Source organism: Drosophila rhopaloa, unplaced genomic scaffold, assembly GCF_018152115.1.
Source record: "Drosophila rhopaloa isolate 14029-0021.01 unplaced genomic scaffold, ASM1815211v1 contig_184, whole genome shotgun sequence".
Taxonomy (NCBI): Eukaryota; Metazoa; Arthropoda; class Insecta; order Diptera; family Drosophilidae; genus Drosophila; species Drosophila rhopaloa.
This window is the reverse complement of record NW_025335066.1, coordinates 344100-363918: the sequence shown is the minus strand read 5'-3', so window position 1 is coordinate 363918 and position 19819 is coordinate 344100.

Genomic DNA, 19819 nt, shown 5'->3' with positions numbered 1-19819 from the left:
CCTGGGAAATAGTGGTCGAATGTTTGAATAGCATACGTCGTTGAAGTCGTTACAAAATTTTCAACAAAGTGTCATTTAGAGAAAAAAAAAATCATTTGAAAAAAAAATTTTTGAAAAAAATGTTGAATCTCTCCTTTATGACAACGTCAAAATCCAAAGAAAATCACCTCGATTTTTGGTATTTTAATCAAAACCATGGGAATTGTGGTCGAATGTTGGAATGGCGTACCTCGTTGAATTCGTTACAAAATTTTCTACAAAGTGTCAATTACAGAAAAAAAATTAATTTGAAAATTTTTTTCGAAAAATAACCATGACCCCCACTCTTATGACAAGGCCCAAATTCAGATAAAATCACCACGATTTGTCAGTTTTTTAATCAAAACCCTGGGAAATAGTGGTCGAATGTTTGAATAGCATACCTTGTTGAATTCGTTACAAAATTTCCAACAAAGTGACATTTACAGAAAAAAAAAAATCATTTGAACAAATTTTTGAAAAAAAAATTTTTGACAACGCCAAAATCCGAAGAAAATTACATCGATTTTTGGTGTTTTAATCAAAACCCTGGGAAATAGTGGTCGAATGTTGTAATGGCATACCTCGTTGAATTCGTTACAAATTATCCAACAAAGTGTCATTTACAGAAAAAAACTATCATAAAAACAGTTTTTTGAAAAAAAATGATGACCTCCACCCTTATGACAACGCCAAAATCCGAAAAAAATCACATCGATTTTCGGTATTTTAATCAAAACCTTGGGAAATAGTGGTCGAATGTTGGAATGGCATACCTCGTTGAATTCGTTACAAAATTTCCAATAAAGTGTCATTTACAGAAAGAAACAATATCATTTGAACAAATTTTTGGAAAATATGATGACCCTCTCCTTTATAACAAGGCCAAAATCCGAAGAAAATCACCTTGATTCTTGGTATTTTAATCAAAACACTGGAAAATAGTTGTCGAATGTTGGAATGGCATACCTCGTTGAATTCGTTACAAAATTTTCTACAAAGTGTCAATTACAGAAAAAAATTTAATTTGAAAAATTTTTTCGAAAAAAACCATGACCCCCACTCTTATGATTTGTCGGTTTTTCAATCAAAACCCTGGGATATAGTGGTCGAATGTTTGAAAGGCATACCTTGTTGAATTCGTTACAAAATTTCCAACAAAGTGTCCTTTACAGAAAAAAAATATCATTTGAACAAATTTTTGGAAAAAAAAATGAAGAACCTCTCCTTTATAACAACGCCAAAATCAAAGAAAATCACCTCGATTTTCGGAAATAGTGGTCGAATGTTGCAATGGCATACCTCGTTGAATTCGTTACAAAATTTCAAATAAAGTGTCATTTACAGAAAAAACAAGAGAGAACGCTATAGTCGCTATAGCTATTAGATACCCGTTACTCAGCTAAACAACTTAAAATAAATATACCTTTTTGTAATAAATTGACTAGAAATATTAAACGTATGTATGTTTAATATTTCTAGTCAATTTATTACAAATATATTGGCTAAACACATACATTTTAAATAGTATTATGTATATTAAAGTCTAAATGTTTGCACAACACGAGTAACGGGTATAGCGAAAAGCTTTCTTTGAAAGGAGTTATCTTTGCCGGGCAATTGCAACTGTGTACAATGTTAATACATACATATGTATATGCTTACATACATACACACATACGCCATTGTTTGACTCAGACCTCCAATTTGGCTAACTTGATTTGATTTGCATAGTTCTTGGGATATAGTTCGGTATTGACAAATGAAAACCATCGCAATTTCCTTTAATAGAAATCCTTATCGAGAATTAACGTTGACTCTGTTGAGCACCTTGGCCAGCTGTTCCAAAGTCATCCGTTAGATGGCGCCATGAAAGGCGGAAATGTAGGCGCTAGCCAGGCTTAAGCGTTTAATGGGTTTTTGGGCCTTAGAGTGGGCGTAGCAAACTTTTATTGACCAATCGATATTTATTGACGAAACAAATATATATCAATTAAAATTTTCATAATATCATCAAAACTGTGGCCACAGATTGTGGCTTGTGGGCGTCAGAATGGTCGTGGCACCATTTTGAAAGAAACTTGCGCTGCGTAGGAACTCCTAAAATCTACATGCAAAATGCCAATCTTCTAGCTTTTATAGTTTCCGAGATCTCAGCGTTCATACGGACGGACAGACAGACTGACAGACGGACAGACGGACATGGCTAGATCGACTCGGCTAGTGGTCCTGAACAAGAATATATATACTTTATAGGGTCGGAAACGCTTTCTTCTACCTGTTACATACTTTTGCACGAATACAATATACCCTTTTACTCTACGAGTAACGGGTATAACTATCATATAAACAATTATTTGAAAAAAATCATATCGATTTTCTGTATTTTAATCAAAACCCTGGGAAATAGTGGTCGAATGTTGGAATGGCACACCTCGTTGAATTCCTTACAAAATTTCCAACAAAGTGTCATTTACAGAAAAAAAAATAAAGGTGAAAAAAATTTTGGGAAAAAAATGATGACCCCCACCTCAATGACAACGCCAAAATCCGAAGAAAATCACCTCGATTTTCGGTATTTTAATCAAAACGCTGGGAAATAGTGGTCGAATGTTGGAATGGCATACCTCGTTAAATTCGTTACAAATTTTCCAAACCAATGGCATTTACAGAAAAAAAATATCATTTGAACAAATTTTTGGAAAGAAAAGATGACCCCCACCCTTATGACAACGTCAAAATCCAAAGAAAACAAGAGAGAACGCTATAGTCGGGTGCCCCGACTATCAGATACCCGTTACTCAGGTAAGGGGAGTGCGAGGGAGATGGAGATAGAAACTTTGATCACGCATAACTTTTTAACGAATGGTCCGATTTGAAAAATTTCTTCGATTTTTGGTATTTTAATCAAAACCATGGGAAATAGTGGTCGAATGTTGGAATGGCGTACCTCGTTGAATTCGTTACAAAATTTTCAACAAAGTGTCACTTACAGAAAAAATTTAATTTGAAAATTTTTTTCGAAAAATAACCATGACCCCCAGTCTTATGACAAGGCCCAAATTCAGATAAAATCAATACGATTTGTCGGTTTTTTAATCAAAACCCTGGGAAATAGTGGTCGAATGTTTGAATAGCATACCTTGTTGAATTCGTTACAAAATTTCCAACAAAGTGGCATTTACAGAAAAAAAATCATTTGAACAAATTTTTGAAAAAAAAATTTTTGACAACGCCAAAATACAATACCACGAATACAATATACCCTTTTACTCCACGAGCAACGGGTACAACTATCATATAAACAATTATTTGAAAAAAATCATATCGATTTTCTGTATTTTAATCAAAACCCTGGGAAATAGAGGTCGAATGTTGGAATGGCATACCTCGTTGAATTCGTTACAAATTTTCCAACAAAGTGGCATTTACAGAAAAAAAATATCATTTGAACAAATTTTTGAAAAAAAATGTTTGACCACGCCAAAATCCGAAGAAAATCACCTCGATTTTCGGTATTTTAATCAAAACGCTGGGAAATAGTGGTCGAATGTTGGAATGGCATACCTCGTTGAATTCGTTACAAAATTTCCAACAAAGTGCCAATGGCATTTACAGAAAAAAATATCATTTGAACAAATTTTTGAAAAAAAAGATGACCCCCACCCTTTATGACAACGTCAAAATCCAAAAAAAAATCATATCGATTTTCGGTATTTTAATCAAAACCCTGAAATAGTGGTCGATGTTGGAATGGCAACCTGACTATCAAAATTACCAACAAAGTGTTACTTACCAGGTAAAAGGAAGTGCGAGGGAGATGGAGATAGAAACTTTGATCACGCATAACTTTTTAACGAATGGTCCGATTTGAAAAATTTCCTCGATTTTTGGTATTTTAATCAAAACCATGGGAAATAGTGGTCGAATGTTGGAATGGCGTACCTGGTTGAATTCGTTACAAAATTTTCAACAAAGTGTCACTTACAGAAAAAAATTTAATTTGAAAATTTTTTTCGAAAAATAACCATGACCCCCAGTCTTATGACAAGGCCCAAATTCAGATAAAATCAATACGATTTGTCGGTTTTTTAATCAAAACCCTGGGAAATAGTGGTCGAATGTTTGAATAGCATACCTTGTTGAATTCGTTACAAAATTTCCAACAAAGTGGCATTTACAGAAAAAAAAATCATTTGAACAAATTTTTGAAAAAAAAATTTTTGACAACGCCAAAATACAATACCACGAATACAATATACCCTTTTACTCCACGAGCAACGGGTACAACTATCATATAAACAATTATTTGAAAAAAATCATATCGATTTTCTGTATTTTAATCAAAACCCTGGGAAATAGTGGTCGAATGTTGGAATGGCACACCATTGACAACGTCAAAATCCAAAGAAAACAAGAGAGAACGCTATAGTCGGGTGCCCCGACTATCAGATACCCGTTACTCAGGTAAAGGGAGTGCGAGGGAGATGGAGATAGAAACTTTGATCACGCATAACTTTTTAACGAATGGTCCGATTTGAAAAATTTCTTCTACATTTCGATAGGTATTGATAAACACAATAAAACTGCATTTTTACTTTTCCGAAATATTTAAATTTTTAAAATCGTATATAAGCGATTGTGGGCGTTAAAGGGGGCGTGGCACCTTTTTGAAACAAACTTGCGCTGCGTAGGAACTCCTAAAATCTACATGCAAAATGTCAATCTTCTAGCTTTTATAGTTTCCGAGATCTCAGCGTTCATACGGACAGACAGACGGACAGACAGACGGACAGACGGACATGGCTATATCGACTCGGCTGGTGACCCTGATCAAGAATATATATACTTTATAGGGTCGGAAACGCTTCCTTCTAGCTGTTACATACTTTTGCGCGAATACAATATACCTTTTTACTCTACGAGTAACGGGTATAATCACATCGATTTTTGGTATTTTAATCAAAACCTTGGGAAATAGTGGTCGAATGTTGGAAGGGCATACCTCGTTGAATTCGTTACAAGTTTTCCAACAAAGTGTCATTTACAGAAACAAACTATCATATAAATATTTTTTTGGAAAAAAATGATGACCTCCACCCTTATGACAAGGCCAAAATCCGAAAAAAATCACATCGATTTTCGGTATTTTAATCAAAACCCTGGGAAATAGTGGTCGAATGTTGGAATGGCATACCTCGTTGAATTCCTTACAAAATTTCCAACAAAGTGTCATTTACAGAAAAAAAATAATTTGAAAAATTAAAAACCATGATGACAACGCCAAAAAAAACACATCGATTTGGTTTTTAATCAAAACCCTGGGAAATAGTGGTCGAATGTTGGAATGGCATACCTCGTTGAATTCGTTACAAAATTTCCAAATTCTTTACAGAAAAAAACAACATCATTTGAACAAATTTTTGGAAAATATGATGACTCTCCCCTTTATAACAAGGCCAAAATCCGAAGAAAATCACCTCGATTCTTGGTATTTTAATCAAAACCCTGGGAAATAGTTGTCGAATGTTGGAATGGCATACCTCGTTGAATGCGTTACAAAATTTTCAACAAAGTGTCATTTACAGAAAAAAAAATTAATTTGAAATTTTTTTTCAAAAAAAAACTATGACCCCCACCCTTATGACAAGGCCCAAATCCAGAGAAAATCACCTCGATTTGTCGGTTTTTTAATCAAAACCCTGGGAAATAGTGGTCGAAAGTTTGAATAGCATACCTTGTTGAATTCGTTACAAAATTTCCAACAAAGTGTTCTTTACAGAAAAAAATATAATTTGAATATCATCTCGATTTTTGGTTTTTTAATCAAAACCCTGGGAAATAGTGGTCGAATGTTTGAATAGCATACCTCGTTGAAGTCGTTACAAAATTTCCAACAAAGTGTCATTTACAGAAAAAAAATATCAGTTGAAAAAATTTTTCGAAAAAAATGATGACCTCCACCCTTATGACAACGCCAAAACCCGAAAAAAATCACATCGATTTTCGGTATTTTAATCAAAACCCTGGGAAATAGTGGTCGAATGTTGGAATGGCATACCTCGTTGAATTCCTTACAAAATTTCCAACAAAGTGTCATTTACAGAAAAAAAATATCAGTTGAAAAAATTTTTGAAAAAAAATGAAGACCCCCACCTTGATGACGACACAAAAATCCGAAGAAAATCACCGCGATTTTCGGTATTTTAATCAAAACCCTGGTAAATAGTGGTCGAATGTTGGAATGGCATACCTCGTTGAATTCGTTACAAATTTTCCAACAAAGTGGCATTTACAGAAAAAAAATATCATTTGAACAAATTTTTGAAAAAAAAATTTTTGACAACGCCAAAATCCGAAGAAAATCACATCGATTTTCGGTATTTTAATCAAAACCCTAGGAAATAGTGGTGGAATGCCATACCTCGTTGAATTCGTTACAAATTTTCCAACAAAGTGGCATTTACAGAAAAAAAAACCCTGTCGGGAGCAGCCGCAGAAATCAATTTAAAATCATTTCAAAACCATTTATTGTTTTCTATTTTGGTCAGCATCACTGACAACAACAATGTAAACAAAAGCTTCTCATTTATCTATCTGCATGCGTGGGTGAGATAAGCCGAGATAAGCGACTGCGCTCGCTGATCTCTCGGACCTACGCACTCTCATTTTTGCATTCGCTTTTGATCGCTGGTACGAAGCAGTTCGTTCGCTCTCGCTTCCAGCAATAAAACATACATATTTGAAATCGAACCATACTCTCGGCTTTTTCTTTTAACACCGTTCACACACCGCATAGTTTAAAATTCGTTAAACATTCGCAAAAAAGGTGGCATAAATTAATGCCTCCTCTAAACAAACCCTTTTGAACAAATTTTTGAAAAAAAATTTTTGACAACGCCAAAATCCGAAGAAAATCACCTCGATTTTCGGTATTTTAATCAAAACCCTGGGAAATAGTGGTCGAATGTTGGAATGGCATACCTCGTTGAATTCGTTACAAAATTTTCAACAAAGTGGAATTGACAGAAAAAAAATATTATTTGAACCAATTTTTGGAAAAAAATGATGACCCCCACCCTTATGACAACGCCAAAATCCGAAGAAAATCATCTCGATTTTTGGTGTTTTAATCAAAACCCTGGGAAATAGTTGTCGAATGTTGGAATGGCATACCTCGTTGAATTCGTTACAAAATATTCAACAAAGTGTCATTTACAGAAAAAAATTTAATTTAGAAAAGTTTTTTCGAAAAAAAACGATGACCCGCACCCTATGACAAGGCCCAAATCCGGAGAAAATTACCTCACAACATTTTCAACAAAGTGTCATTTACAGAAAAAATTTAATTTAGGAAATTTTTTTCGAAAAAAAACCATGACCCCCACCCTATGACAAGGCCCAAATCCGGAGAAAATCACCTCGATTTGTCGGTTTTTTAATCAAAACCCTTGGAAATAGTGGTCGAATGTTGGAATGGCATACCTCGTTGAATTCCTTACAAAGTTTCCAACAAAGTGTCATTGACAGAAAAAAAATATATCAGTTGAAAAAATTTTTGAAAAAAAAATGAAGACCCCCTCCTTGATGACAACGCCAAAATCCGAAGAAAATCACCTCGATTTTCTGTATTTTAATCAAAACCCTGGGAAATAGTGGTCGAATGTTGGAATGGCATACCTCGTCGAATTCGTTACAAAATTCCCAACAAAGTGGCATTTACAGAAAAAAATATCATTTGAACAAGTTTTTTTGAAAAAAATGATGACCCCACCCTTATTACAACGCCAAAATCTGAAGAAAAACACCGCGATTTTTGGTATTTTAATTAAAACCCTGGGAAATAGTGGTCGAATGTTGGAATTGCATACCTCCTTGAATTCGTTACAAAATGTCCTTTTTTTTATAGTTTTTTGAACACGCCACACAAGGATGGACCTTGTTTTTGTGTATTGACGAATTATTTCTAAAGATCCCAAAAAAGCGTGTAACGGGTGCTCCATTGTGTCTGTCACGGCCGAGAATCCATAAGTCTGCCGGGTGTCGTCTGCGGAGACGCCGTCGACCCAATGGTGTTGCAAGATGTCTTGCCAGACAGTTTGCATGTGTGAGCAAACGTTCCCGGTATCGACTTGAGGATTTGCAAATCGTCTCCGTTACCGTCGGCACTCCCGTGTCCTGGAACATAACTCGGTTTTCTACATAATGGTGCCACTTCACCCTTAGCATCCTCCTGAGAGCCTTTGTAATGCATGTTTGCACCCTTTTTAGTGACGAATCACAGTAGAGGTGCAGAAACATCGATGTTCGTGCCCATCGATGTTTTCGATGTTTTCAAAAAAAACATCGAGTGAAACATCGATGTTTAAAAAAAAAAAAAAAAAAAAAAGGCAAAACAGTACAAACGATATCAATGAGGTTTATTTGAGATCAATTAAAGTGTCTATTTTTGTTGAGGAAAATAAGTTTATCAAGAACTTCAGGTTTAAGCCTTGTTCTGAGATCAGATACAGTTTGTTCAGCTTTGCTGAACATCCTTTCAGACTCACAGGACGAGGTTCGTACACAGAAATATTTTTTTGCAACCAATTTTAACTCGTTGTCATCAGTCATCTGTAAAAAGTATTTCTTATTTAACATGTTTGTCATAATTATTTGAAAATCATACCTCCCAATACTTTCAGGGGTCGCAAGTGTCAGGAGTGTTTTCCTTTTCCATAAATTGCCTTGTGGCAATAATGGCATCGTCTCGGGTGGACACACCACCAACACCACCAACTAGAAATCCTAAATATTATCAACAATTTTGTTAGTTGTTAGAAAAAAATTAAGAAATTAATTTACTTACAATTTGTTCGCACCGAGCGCAGAGTTGTTAGTGAAAACATCGATGGTGGTCACGAACCATCGATGTTTTCGATGTTTTGAAAACATCGATGTTATCGATTGTCGGGAGCAGCCGCAGAAATCAATTTAAAATCATTTCAAAACCATTTATTGTTTTCTATTTTGGTCAGCAGCACTGACAACAACAATGTAAACAAAAGCTTCTCATTTATCTATCTGCATGCGTGGGTGAGACAAGCCGAGATAAGCGACTGCGCTCGCTGATCTCTCGGACCTGCGCACTCTCATTTTTGCATTCGCTTTTGATCGCTGGTACGAAGCAGTTCGTTCGCTCTCGCTTCCAGCAATAAAACATACATATTTGAAATCGAACCATACTCTCGGCTTTTTCTTTTAACACCGTTCACACACCGCATAGTTTAAAATTCGTTAAACATTCGCAAAAAAGGTGGCATAAATTAATGCCTCCTCTAAACATTGGTGACCCCGACGTGATCGTGAACTTGTGTTAAAGTGAAGCAATTATTAAATATCGTTTTAATAATTCTAAGCGCCCCTTGCACGTGCCGCGGCAGGGCCACACACACACACAAACCTTTTCGCATCGCTTCGCACGGTATTCGCACATACCGACATACATACATACAGTGTACAGTTAGAATCGGCTGCTGTACAGTCTGAACCTTTTGCATAACGGCAAGTGTTATACAACTTCGCGCGCCAGGCAGAGGTCGTTGCCCTTTGTTTTCGATTCCGTCATTACCCTCAAATTCGGTCTTTGGTTTTCGCTGGCCCAAGTGCAGGTGCAGTGCAAATTTCGTGCGGTGACTTTCGAATACCCTACAGACTTTAAATAAAAACTCAAAATGTCAACCAAACATACGAAAAAACCTGAGCTCGCGCCTCACGCTCCAGACGGCGAGGAGTTTTATCGGGCAAAGGCAAATTCTATGGTACGCCAGCTGGCTGCCCTAAATTTATTTCTAACAGAGGAGCAGTTGGCCAAATTCGACGAAAGTGAGTTGCAGGTGCGGTTGGATTTAATCGAGCGCATGTACTCTGATTTCGATAGCTCTCGACTTAACCTCGAACGGCTTGTGATCGAGGAGCTGGAGTCGGATGCGCGCTTAACCTTTACCACGGCATATTGTGAGACGAAAGGAAGGATCTGCCGCCATCTCAATAGTGAAAAGAGAAAGTCGTTGGCAAATTCAACTGAGCTGCATGGCATCCTCGGTGGCCACACTGCCGCCTTCAAGTGCAACTCGCGGCCCACCAGGCTACCGGAATTTCAGCTTCCGCGATTTGGCGGAGCATACATCGATTGGCCGGATTTCTTCGCCATGTTCAACACGGTAGTGGGAAAGAACGAAGACCTAACAAAGGTGGAAAAATTCCAGCATCTTCGTGCATGTTTGGACGGCATAGCGCTGGATGCAATTCGCTCTCTAGAGCCCACGGAAAATAATTACGACAGGGCTTTGGAATTATTAACCTCGAGATTTGATAATAAATTATTGCACTTTCAGGCTCATGTTCGGTCTTTATTCAGGCTACCAGGGGTGGAGAAGGGATCCGCAAGTAGCCTGCGGCAGTTGAGCGACAAGGCAAATTCCCATTTGCGCGCCCTGGCTACTATGGCCTCTACGAAGGAAATCTATGACGGCCTTTTAATCCATCTCATCGTTTCAAAACTGGACATTCAGACCCAGGAGAGGTGGGAAGAAGGGTTGCCTTCCAAGGAGCTGCCAAATTGGGATAAATTCTCATCGTTTTTGGATCTTAGATGCCGCATGATGGAAAATTTGGAATACGCTATGGTAAACCAAGCACCTAGCAAACAGGTTGGAAAAGTAGCTAGCAAATTTTGTCGTAGCACCCTCATTGCTTCATCATCAACTATGCCAGCATGTACCCTGTGCGAGTCTAGGGAACATTATTTGACAAAATGTCCACAATTCTTAGGATTGAACCCCAATCAGCGGTATAGAGAGTCAAAAAGGCTACATCTTTGCCTTAACTGCCTACGAAAGGGACACAGCCTACAGCAATGCAAGTCTGGCAACTGTAGACACTGCCGCCAGAGGCATCATAGTCTTCTTCACTTGGAACCAAATCCCGTTGCAACCCTGCCCCAGCCTGCTCCAGAAATACTTCCGCAAGGATCATCTCACGTCTCTCTAGCCTTGTCCAAAATACAGCCTTTAGCTTCATCGCCGACTAGATCCGAATACGTGCTGCTTGCTACCGCCATAGTCTACGTAAAAAATCGCTCTGGCGTGTTCGTGCCATGCAGAGCCCTGCTCGATTCGGCTTCTCAAATCAATTTCGTCACCTCTCGTTTCGCCAATCAGCTTCAGCTCAAGGTCCATCGGTCAGTCATCTCCATATCAGGAATCGGTGAATCCTCGCTCGCTTCGGATAAATCGGTTTATATTTTCGCGCAGTCGAGTAACGCAAAGTATAGCACTTCGCTCTCAGCTGCTGTCACCCAGTCAATAACCGATTATCACCCGCATTTCGATCTTAACGCGTCTGAATGGAAAATACCGGAAAATCTCGAGCTCGCCGACCCGCTCTTCTACAAAAGTCAACGCATCGACTTGCTTATTGGAGCAAGCATATTCTTCGAGCTGCTTTGTATTGGACAAATTCGATTAGGCAGCAATTTACCCACTCTGCAGAAAACCAGACTTGGCTGGATCGTCTCAGGGTGTCTGACAGTAGGATCTTCCGTTCGCTCATCTTTAGTTTCCATATCTCAAGAGCCCAGCACTCATTCGGAGTCGGAGTCGATCTCTGAGATACTAAAGAAATTTTGGGAAATCGACAATTGCGCAGATTCTACAAAAACCATTTCGAAAGAGGAAGCTCTATGCGAGCAGCTATTTCAGCAGGAATACACTCGGCTTGAATCTGGCCAATATTCGGTACTACTTCCTGCCAAAACTAGTTTCGATGTTCTAGGAGATTCATTCGATCGTGCGCTTCTTCGTTTTAAAGCACTCGAGGCCAAATTAGCTAGAAATTTAGAGCTGAAGTCGCAATATAAAGCCTTTATAGACGAGTATCTAAACCTTGGCCACATGTCTCTAGCAACTAAAAATGCTGCAGCTCATCAATATTACCTACCCCACCACTGCGTCCAAAAGTTGGAAAGTACAACGACAAAACTGCGAGTTGTTTTCGACGGCTCCGCGAAGTCCACTTCGGGATATTCGTTAAACGATTTGTTGTACGCTGGCCCTTCCATTCAACCAAAAATCTTCACTACCCTGCTTCGTTTTCGATTTTTCAAGGTTGCTTTGTGTGGAGATATTTGCAAAATGTATCGCTGCGTTCGGGTTACACATCCCCATCAGTCTCTACAATGTATTTTGTGGCGCGATCGGCCAGAAGACGAGGTACAAGTTTACTCGTCCGACACCGTAACCTATGGCACGAAGCCTGCTGCTTTTTTGGCAATTCGTGCAATGCAGCAGCTGTCTTACGATGAAGAAGCGGAGTTTCCAGTAGCAGCTAAAATCATACGCACAAATTTCTACGTCGATGATTTAATCGCAGGAGGAGACACCATTGAGGAGGTCGTTGAAATTCGTCAACAAATCAAGGCGCTCTTGGAAAGAGGACATTTCCCAATTCGCAAATGGTGTTCCAACGAACCTGCGGCGCTAGAAGGAGTGGATGACTCGGATCGGGAGAAAACTTTAAAGTTCCACGACGGAACTGACGTTACAAAGGCGTTAGGTTTATCTTGGGACACGCTATCGGATAGCTTGCTTTTCAGCTTCTCAAACGAATGGACTGAAAAACCCGCAACTAAGCGCAGCATTCTGTCGGCTATCGCTAGGTTTTACGATCCCCTTGGATTAATAGCACCGATCATAACCAAACTTAAAATTTTCATGCAGGTCTTATGGAAGGATAAACTCGACTGGGATGAGTCTCTGCCGCAATCTTTACATTCCGCTTGGTTGGAGCACATGTCGCAGATCGCCACAGTTGCTTGCTTGAAATTTCCACGCTTTGTTCTACAGCATAACTCATCGTGCGAAATACATGGATTTTGCGATGCAAGCATGGCAGCTTACGGAGCTTGCATTTACGTTCGATCAGAGAACCAAGGCATAGTTTCTTCGAACCTACTTTGCTCAAAGTCAAGAGTCGCACCCTTGAAGACCCTCACGATTCCGAAGTTGGAGTTATCTGCCGCTCTTTTACTGTCCGAACTTGTCTCTCAAGTGGCACAAATTGCACCTCGATCTTGCTCTTTTCATTGTTGGTCAGATTCGACAATAGTTTTGGCTTGGATCCGTCAACCTCCTTCGGACTTTAACATTTTCGTTTCGAACAGGATTTCGCAGATACAGGAGAGAACTAAGGGAATGACTTGGAGGCACGTACCGTCACGACAGAATCCGGCAGATATCTTATCTCGTGGATGTACCCCTATTGAGCTGGTGGGATCAAAGCTTTGGAGTGAAGGACCGCAGTTCTTACTCACTGATTCTTCTACATGGCCCGATGACGCACCCCCTGTCAAGGAACTTCCTGAGCGTCGACGCAGCGCATTGGTGCTGTCGCAGGAAATAGACATCTCGCAAAGTTGCAAGTTTGGAAACTCGTTTGGGAGAATGCAGAGAGTCTTCGGATATATATATCGGTTCCTTCAAAGGGTCAGCAAGGATCGAGTACGGCATAAAGGAGAGCTTACAGTCGAGGAAATCAAAGGTGGTACTCATCTACTCATTAAAGGGATTCAGCGCGTGCATTTCGCCGAAGATCGCAAGGCACTAACCATGAAGATGAAGCTGTCGCCGAGGAGTAAACTTCTATCCTTAAACCCATTTATAGATGCAGGAGGTCTAATGCGCGTCGGCGGACGCCTTCATAATTCGCAGCTGGATTTCGATGCCAAGCACCCTATAATTCTTCCCAAGTCTCATCACATAACATCAGCTATCATTGATCATTTTCATCGCAAGTTCCTTCATGCAGGAGCACAGAGCTTGTTAGCAGCTTTACGACAGAGATTCTGGCCCATTGGAGGGCGAAAAACGGTTTCTGCTGTCATCAACAAGTGCATTCAATGTTTCAGATTAAAGCCCAAGCTAGTCGAACACATCATGGCGCCGCTTCCGGAGGACCGAGTGCAACCGAATCGCCCATTCGTCATCTCTGGAGTGGACTTTTGTGGCCCCTTTTATTCGAAGTCAGAGGTCAGAAACAGGCCCCCTACGAAATGCTACATAGCCATATTCGTTTGCTTCGTCAGCAAGGCTACACACTTGGAAGTTGTCGAAGACCTTTCAACGCAATCTTTCATAGCAGCCCTGAAGCGTTTTATAAGCCTGAGGGGAAAGCCTCAAACGATTTGGTCAGACAACGCAACGAACTTCGTGGGAGCCAAAAACGAGCTTGTTGAGCTTCGGCAGCTGTTTCTGAGCGATCCTCAAAACATTGAACTATGGAATTCCCTTACGTCGATGGAGATCCGGTGGAATTTCATCCCACCTCGTTCCCCGCACTTTGGTGGCCTGTGGGAGGCCGCGGTCAAATCCGCAAAATATCATTTCATCCGTGTTGTTGGAAAATCGATTCTCACATTTCATGAACTGCGTACTTTAGTTTGTGAAATTTCCGCAATTTTAAACTCACGGCCGCTCTGTCCCATTTCAGAAAACCCAGATGATATTAGTGTTCTTACGCCTGCACACTTTCTCATTGGATCTACATTCACCGCAATGGATGAGCCTGATGTCACCCATCTGAACATCGACCGCTTGAGCCGGTGGCAGCGTGTATGCCAAATGCAGCAAACCTTCTGGCGCAAATGGAGCGCCGACTACCTTTCGCTGCTGCAGGAGCGGACCAAATGGCGCCTTCCTGTGAGCAACATACAGGCAGGAAGCATGGTCCTCATCAAGGAGGACAACATACCCCCTTTGCGGTGGCGCCTCGGCAGGATCGAGAGCACCATCTCCGGAGAGGATGGCGTCGAACGAGTTGCAGTCATCCGAACCGACTCTGGACTATGCAAGCGGGCAATGAGGAAGCTGGCGGTACTGCCCCTTGAAACCACTTCACTTGGAAGCATGACTCTTCCAACGGGGGAGCATGTCGGGAGCAGCCGCAGAAATCAATTTAAAATCATTTCAAAACCATTTATTGTTTTCTATTTTGGTCAGCATCACTGACAACAACAATGTAAACAAAAGCTTCTCATTTATCTATCTGCATGCGTGGGTGAGATAAGCCGAGATAAGCGACTGCGCTCGCTGATCTCTCGGACCTGCGCACTCTCATTTTTGCATTCGCTTTTGATCGCTGGTACGAAGCAGTTCGTTCGCTCTCGCTTCCAGCAATAAAACATACATATTTGAAATCGAACCATACTCTCGGCTTTTTCTTTTAACACCGTTCACACACCGCATAGTTTAAAATTCGTTAAACATTCGCAAAAAAGGTGGCATAAATTAATGCCTCCTCTAAACAAACCCTTTTGAACAAATTTTTGAAAAAAAAATTTTTGACAACGCCAAAATCCGAAGAAAATCACATCGATTTTCGGTATTTTAATCAAAACCCTGGGAAATAGTGGTCGAATGTTGCAATGGCATACCTCGTTGAATTCGTTACAAAATTTTCAGTGTTTTTACAGAAAAAATATCATTTGAACCAATTTTTGGAAAAAAAAGATGACCCCCACCCTTATGACAACGCCAAAATCCGAAGAAAATCATCTCGATTTTTGGTGTTTTAATCAAAACCCTGGGAAATAGTGGTCGAATGTTGGAATGTTATACCTCGTTGAATTCGTTACAAAATTTCCAACAAAGAGTCACTTTCAGAAAAAAATATCATTTGAAAAAATTTTTGGAAAAAAAAGATGACCCCCACCTTTATGACAACGCCAAAATCCGAAGAAAATCACATCGATTTGTCGGTTTTTTAATCAAAACCCTGGGAAATAGTGGTCGAATGTTTAAATAGCATACCTCGTTGAAGTCGTTTCAAAATTTCCAACAAAGTGTCCTTTACAGGAAAAAAAACATTTGAAAAAAAATTTTTTGAAAAAAATGTTGACTCTCTCTTTTATGACAACGTCAAAATCCAAAGAAAATCACCTTGATTTTTGGTATTTTAATCAAAACCATGGGAAATAGTGGTCGAATGTTGGAATGGCATACCTCGTTGAATTCGTTACAAATTTTCCAACAAAGTGTCATTTACAGAAAAAAACTATCATATAAACAATTTTTTGGAAACAAATGATGACCTCCACCCTTATGACAACGTCAAAATCCAAAGAAAATCACCTTGATTTTTGGTATTTTAATCAAAACCATGGGAAATAGTGGTCGAATGTTGGAATGGCATACCTCGTTGAATTCGTTACAAATTTTCCAACAAAGTGTCATTTACAGAAAAAAACTATCATATAAACAATTTTTTGGAAACAAATGATGACCTCCACCCTTATGACAACGCCAAAATCCGAAGAAAATCAACTCGATTTTCGGTATTTTAATCAAAACCCTGGGAAATAGTGGTCGAATGATGCACTGGCATACCTCGTTGAATTCGTTAAAAAAATGTCCAATAAAGTGTCATTTACAGAAAAAAATATCATTTGAACAAATTTTTGGAAAAACAAGAAAGGAAAGCTAACTTCGGGCGGAGCCGAAGTTGATATACCCTTGCAGAATATTATGTACATTATATTCTCCAAAATTATTCATATGATGCAATCTTAATACTCCATAAAAATCCCAACCTTCCTAACTTTAAAAACACCAAAGTTATGGCATTTCCAATCGTTCAGTTATATGGCAGCTATAGGATATAGTCGGCCGATCCTTATGAAATTTAGTAGGTCGGATAGATTGAAAAATAAAAACCATAGAAAATCCCAACTTCCTAACTTTACAAACATCAAAGTTATTGCATTTTCGATCAATCAACTATATGGTAGCTATAGGATATAGTCGGCGATCCCGGCCGTTCCGACATATATACTGCGTGCAAAGGAAAGAAGGGTGTGCAAAGTTTCAGTTCGATGTCTTTAAAACTGAGAGACTAGTTTGCGTAGAAAAAGACAAAGTGACATTTACAGAACTAAAAAATCAATATCATTTATAAGGTCAAAGATGTTCCTTCTGACAAAATTTAATACCCCTGCAAATAAAAGATGACCCCCACCCTTATGACAACGCCAAAATCCGAAGAAAATCACATCGATTTTAGGTGTTTTAATCAAAACCCTGGGAAATAGTGGTCGAATGTTGGAATGGCATACCTCGTTGAATTCGTTACAAAATTTCCAACAAAGTGTCATTTACCGAAAAAAACAACATCATTTGAACAAATTTTTGGAAAATATGATGACTCTCTCCTTTATAACAAGGCCAAAATCCGAAGAAAATCACCTCGATTCTTGGTATTTTAATCAAAACCCTGGGAAATAGTTGTCGAATGTTGGAATGGCATACCTCGTTGAATGCGTTACAAAATTTTCAACAAAGTGTCATTTACAGAAAAAAATTTAATTTGAAATTTTTTTTCAAAAAAAAACATGACCCCCACCCTTATGACACGGCCCAAATCCAGAGAAAATCACCTCGATTTGTCGTTTTTTTAATCGAAACCCTGGGAAATAGTGGTCGAAAGTTTGAATAGCATACCTTGTTGAATTCGTTACAAAATTTCCAACAAAGTGTTCTTTACAGAATAAAATATAATTTGAAAATCATCTCGATTTTTGGTTTTTTAATCAAAACCCTGGGAAATAGTGGTCGAATGTTTGAATAGCATACCTCGTTGAAGTCGTTTCAAAATTTCCAACAAAGTGTCATTTACAGAAAAAAAATATCAGTTGAAAAAATTTTTGGAAAAAAATGATGACCTCCACCCTTATGACAACGCCAAAACCCGAAAAAAATCACATCGATTTTCGGTATTTTAATCAAAACCCTGGGAAATAGTGGTCGAATGTTGGAATGGCATACCTCGTTGAATGCGTTACAAAATTTTCAACAAAGTGTCATTTACAGAAAAAAAATTTAATTTGAAATTTTTTTTCAAAAAAAAACCATGACCCCCACCCTTATGACAAGGCCCAAATCCAGAGAAAATCACCTCGATTTGTCGGTTTTTTAATCGAAACCCTGGGAAATAGTGGTCGAAAGTTTGAATAGCATACCTCGTTGAATTCGTTACAAAATTTCCAACAAAGTGTCCTTTACAGAAAAAAAAATATCAGTTGAAAAAATTTTTGAAAAAAAATCCTATGACAAAAAACGATACACCTCGATTTTTGGTATTTTAATCAAAACCCTGGGAAATAGTGGTCGAATGTTGGAATGGCATACCTCGTTGAATTCCTTACAAAATTTCCAACAAAGTGTCATTTACAGAAAAAAATATCAGTTGAAAAAATTTTTGAAAAAAAATGAAGACCCCCACCTTGATGACGACGCAAAAATCCGAAGAAAATCACCGCGATTTTCGGTATTTTAATCAAAACCCTTGTAAATAGTGGTCGAATATTGGAATGGCATACCTCGTTGAATTCGTTACAAATTTTCCAACAAAGTGGCATTTACAGAAAAAAAATATCATTTGAACAAATTTTTGAAAAAAAAATTTTTGACAACGCCAAAATCCGAAGAAAATCACATCGATTTTCGGTATTTTAATCAAAACCCTGGGAAATAGTGGTGGAATGGCATACCTCGTTGAATTCGTTACAAATTTTCCAACAAAGTGGAATTTACAGTAAAAAAATTTCTTTTGAAGAAATTTTTGAAAAAAAAATTTTTGACAACGCCAAAATCCGAAGAAAATCACATCGATTTTCGGTATTTTAATCAAAACCCTGGGAAATAGTGGTCGAATGTTGCAATGGCATACCTCGTTGAATTCGTTACAAGATTTTCAATAAAGTGTTTTTACAGAAAAAATATCATTTGAACAAATTTTTGGAAAAAAAAGATGACCCCCACCCTTATGACAACGCCAAAATCCGAAGAAAATCATCTCGATTTTTGGTGTTTTAATCAAAACCCTGGGAAATAGTGGTCGAATGTTGGAATGTTATACCTCGTTGAATTAGTTACAAAATTTCCAACAAAGAGTCACTTTCAGGAAAAAATATCATTTGAAAAAATTTTTGGAAAAAAAAGATGACCCCCACCCTTATGACAACGCCAAAATCCGAAGAAAATCACATCGATTTGTCGGTTTTTTAATCAAAACCCTGGGAAATAGTGGTCGAATGTTTAAACAGCATACCTCGTTGAAGTCGTTTCAAAATTTCCAACAAAGTGTCCTTTACAGGAAAAAAAACATTTGAAAAAAAATTTTTTGAAAAAAATGACGCAAAAATCCAAAGAAAATCACCTTGATTTTTGGTATTTTAATCAAAACCATGGGAAATAGTGGTCGAATGTTGGAATGGCATACCTCGTTGAATTCGTTACAAATTTTCCAACAAAGTGTCATTTACAGAAAAAAACTATCATATAAACAATTTTTTGGAAACAAATGATGACCTCCACCCTTATGACAACGCCAAAATCCGAAGAAAATCACATCGATTTTTGGTGTTTTAATCAAAGCCCTGGGAAATAGTGGTCGAATGTTTGAATAGCATACCTTGGTGAAATTGTTATAAAATTTCCAACAAAGTGTCCTTTACAGAAAAAAATATCATTTGAACAAATTTTTGGAAAAAAAAGATGACCCTCACCTTTATAACAACGCCAAAATCCGAAGAAAATCACCTCGATTTTCGGTATTTTAATCAAAACCCTGGGAAATAGTGGTCGAATGATGCACTGGCATACCTCGTTGAATTCGTTACAAAATGTCCAATAAAGTGTCATTTACAGAAAAAAATATCATTTGAACAAATTTTTGGAAAAACAAGAAAGGAAAGCTAACTTCGGGCGGA